At 60.2% G+C, this 4,133-nt stretch overlaps 1 protein-coding gene across 1 annotated transcript in view; it reads left to right on the top strand.

Moving 5' to 3' along the window:
* Positions 1-4,133, top strand: part of PLXND1 (plexin D1) — a gene marked incomplete at its 5' end in the record, with an annotated part of 61,425 nt that overhangs the window by 27,348 nt on the left and 29,944 nt on the right.

The raw sequence follows: 4,133 nt of genomic DNA, 5'->3' as shown, positions 1-4,133 counted from the left end.
AGGGTGGTGGACTCCCGGATGGCCCACTGTGGTTCAAGTTCTGGACCTGGTGGCTTGCTTTCTCGACTTCTCTCTCTCTCTCTGTCCCTCTCTGGTCAAAGTGGAATGAATGAATGAATAAAGTTAAAAAAAAAAATTCTTTTTTAAAAAAGAACAAAAGAAAAAAGAGAGAGAAACACCATTCTAGGGAGAAAGTGCAACCGCTTTCAGACACCTGTAACTCCCCTGCCCTCCAGCTTCCGCTCCTCACACAGCTGCTGGGCGCTTTGGAATTGAACTTTCTTTTTTTTTTTTAAAGAATTAGTTCTTATTTTATTTATTATTATTTAATTGGACCAGAGAGAGAAAGCAAGAAAACAAGCCACCAGGTCTGGGACTCGAACCACGGTCAGCCATGTAGGAGTCCAGCACCCCACACCACATGCCAGCCCCTGAACTGGACTTTCAATATCGTCCCTAACACTTGCAAGTCGGGTGGTGTCGCTGAGGCCTCTGGAGGTGATTTGCATAGAGGCTCCCAGCCAGGAAGTCTCAGGGTTGTATCTTGAACCCAAGTCCCTCTGGCTCGGGATCCCATGGTCACACCTTTTCCAAAAATCAGAAAAGGGGGGGCCAGGAGGTAGCATGGTGGTTAAGGCTCTGAACTCCCACCTGGCCAACTGCAGTTCAAGTCCCAGACCCAGCAGCTTGAAAACCACACCAGGCGCATGTGCGTGCATGCCCCAATTCCTGAGAGGAGAATGGAGGAGAAGGGATTGCCACGTGGCCATCCCCCCTGAGGGGTGATTTCTCGCTTTCCCTCTTTTTGTCTCACTCCATCTGTCTCTGGCCAGCACACACACCCTATGGCAAAAACCTGAAAAACAAAACAAAATGAGAAGCAGGGTGGAACCGTCCCTGCCTCCGTTTCCCGTGGGCAGCAGGGGCCCAGGGGCAGGTGGGGCTGCAGGTGTCCCAGGGCAGGGAGACCTGGCCGGCCTTGGGAAACGAGCATTCGCAGGGCCTCTGGGGCCCACAGGTGATGCGGGCCAGTCAGGCCTGGCCCTCTCGGCGCTGCAGGACGCTGGTCTCGTCTGTCAGGAGACTGGGGCTGCAGTGGACACGTCGGCATGGAAATACAGCTCTTCACCCCTGGGCATCCGGGGCTGTGTCCACTTGCCAGGCAGCTCCCCCTTGGCCCTGCGAGCCTCTGAGGCTACCCTGCCTTGTGCCAGGCATGACCACATGGGGTTTCTGGGGCCTCGGCTGGGGTGCATAAGAGCTAGCCCGGCAGGATGGCTGAACCCGACAGAGCGCATATTGGAGTCCCAAAGCCCCAGTTCATGCCCTGGGACCTGGCTGCCCGGCCAGTCTCAGATCAGGGCTGGGAGGGGTCACCGTGGGGCTCTGCCTGTACCCTTCTCTCCAGCAAATGCGTGTGTCCACCCGTGTTCCGGATGGCACAACTCACATAGCCACCGGGCCCCCTGGTGCCCTGGCGCCCCGCAGGAGGGCCCTGGGGTCTCACCCTGGGCCTGCATGCCCGGGGGGCAGCCCAGTCCCCAGAGACTCTCAGCACTCGACTCAGGGGCTCCCCTGGGAGCCCCGTCTACCCACAGCAGCACCGGGGGGGCTCCGTGTCTCCACCTGGACCTCTGGTCCCACTCCTGCCCCGTCAGACCCTCAGGGCTGCTCTGAGGAGACCCATAGGATGATGCTTAACTCGGGCCCCGGATCCGAGCCTTCCAGCCCCAGGAGCTGGCCAGGCAGCTGCGGGGCTGAGCCGTAGGGGAGGGCCTGAGCGTGGTGTCCCCATCTGGGGCAGCCAGGGCTCCCACTCTGGTGTGGGGACCCGCTCAGCCACCCAGGGCCATGCACACAGTGGGGCTCAGTGCACACAGTGGGGCTCAGCCTTGTCATGGGACTCAGTGCACACAGTGGGGCTCAGCCTTGTCGTGGGACTCAGTGGTGCCAGCGCCTGCTTCTGCGATCTGACCCCGATGGCCGGTGCAGGGGGCCCAGCCCGGTTACACCAGGGAGCGTCGACAGAGTGCGCGTCATCTGCCTGCGTCCGCGGGCACTGGGAGGGGCCCCAGGGCCTTAGTGTGAGTAGTGACTGTGTAATACCGGAAGCCACTCTCTGTGCCTGTTTCCCCATCCGTAAAACAGGGCCCGCCTCGAGGGCAGGGAGCTGGGATTGAACTTGTAAGCACCAGCTCTGTAGTTGGCCACAGAGGTCGGGACTGTAGCTGGGCCAGCGAGGGGCTGGCTTTGTACTGGGTCTTGACGGTTGTGTAGGAGCTCACTGCTGCGAGGCGTTTCCCTGGCAGTGGCCCGTGGGCGGGCTCTCCCCGGGCTGCACTGTGTGGTCCAGGAGCTGGGGTGGGGGCTCGGGGAAGCCTGTCTTACAGGATCCCTGTAATGCAGCAGGGGGAGAGGCAGCCCCTGCCCCGGGGCCTGCAGGAGGCCCTGAGCCGTGCTTAATCTGGCGTTTAACTGAGTGCCAGTTAGCCACAGGGGCGCACAGCCACTCCGCACGTCCACCTAGAGCCCACGGGAGTGGGAAAGGGAGGTCTGGGGGCTGTGTCACCCTCTCTTTTCCCCGTGTGCCCCAGGGGTCCCCGTGTGAAGGAATGGGGTGCAGCCTGACTGAGGCGAGGATGCTGAGGGGGCTCCTAGTGCTGGGGGAGGGAGGAGAGAAGTCAGGTATGTCCTTCGCGTCAGGTGCCTGAGGGGTGATGTGGCCTCCCCGAGGCTGGTCCCCAGGGCGGCGTGGCTTTAGGCCTTGCAAGTTAGGAGGCTTTGGGCAGGTGGGAGGGCGGGCCCTGTGGGCAGGGGCCACCATGGGGGACTGTCATGAAGAGTAATAGATGGAAGCTCCGCAGGGCCGTGGGAGAGTCGTCAGGGGCTGTGGGGGTGCAGAAGGGAAGGAGGGCCGAGTCGGGAACTCGGGGACCCTGGCCCATGGGGCTCTGTTGCCATGGTCACAAGGGCTTGGTTTCCTGGCTGGCCCATGAGAGCCCACACCACCCCCACTCTGCTGTCTGTGAACTTCAACCACGGTGGGTGAGGCCCCCGAGAAGCCGGGTGCTCTCAGCCCTCATCGGGGCTCCCTGAGCTCTGCCCCTTCCATTCTTCCGTCTCAGCCCTGCCCCAGCCTGGGCTGAGGTGGGAGAGGGTGGCCCAGATCCTGTGGTCATAGCAGAAAACCCCAGCTCACGGTGCCTGGCCCCACAGAACTGGGGTTTTAGAACTTGTGATAGAGAGGGGACCAGCAGATGGCGTCATGGCTACGTCACTGGACTCCCTTGTAGTTGACCGCAGTTCGAGTCCTGGACCCGGTGGCTTAAACTCACACCGGGCGCATGTGCGTGCGTGCCCAAGATCTTGAGAGGAGAAGGAGAAGGGATTGCGGCGTGGCCATCCCCCCCTGGAGGGGTGATTTCTCACTTTCTGTCTCTGTCTTTCTGGTGAGCACACGTGCCCTATAACAAGAAAAAAAAAAAAAAAGAATTTCTGATAGAGAAGCCTTTGACAGGGCCTTGTCATGCTCCCCTCTTTCTCCGCCCTCCCCTCCTCAGGCTCTTGGGCACATGTGCCTGTGTGTTTCAATCAACTAGGACGGGGATCCGAACCCATGGTTGGCCATGTGGCTCCCAGCTCAGCAGTTCAGTGTGTTAAGGACTGCTCCCCCCAGTGAACTGGCTCATGGGAGTAAGAAGTTTGGGGGTGTCACCTTCAGGCACAGCTGGATCCAGAGGCTCTGACAATGTCATCAGGGCCTCACAGCCCTCAGGCTCTTGCCTCGTGGTGACAGGTGGCCTCAGCAGCTCTGGGCTGGGTCTGGGCCCTCCAGCACCTCCATCGCCCCTGGACCTCGAGTTGCTGCCCTTTCTCATCAGTTCTGCAGAAGTCCCAGAGCTGAGTCTCACGGGCTGACCTGGGGTCATGTATTCTCTCTTTTCTTGGAGAGGTTTTTGCTATAGGGCACGTGCTCTCGCCAGAGACAGAGAGACAGAAAGTGAGAAATGGTGCACCCCCCCAGGAGGGGATGGTCACGCTGCAATCCCTTCTCCTCCATTCTCCTCTCGGGATCTTGGGCACTCACGCACACGCACCTGGCGTGAGTTTAAGCCACCGGGTCCGGGACTCAA

The sequence above is a fragment of the Tupaia chinensis genome, unplaced genomic scaffold (genome assembly GCF_000334495.1).
Source record: "Tupaia chinensis unplaced genomic scaffold, TupChi_1.0 Scaffold000704_1, whole genome shotgun sequence".
NCBI lineage: Eukaryota > Metazoa > Chordata > Mammalia > Scandentia > Tupaiidae > Tupaia > Tupaia belangeri.
This window is presented reverse-complemented; position numbering and strand designations above follow the sequence as displayed.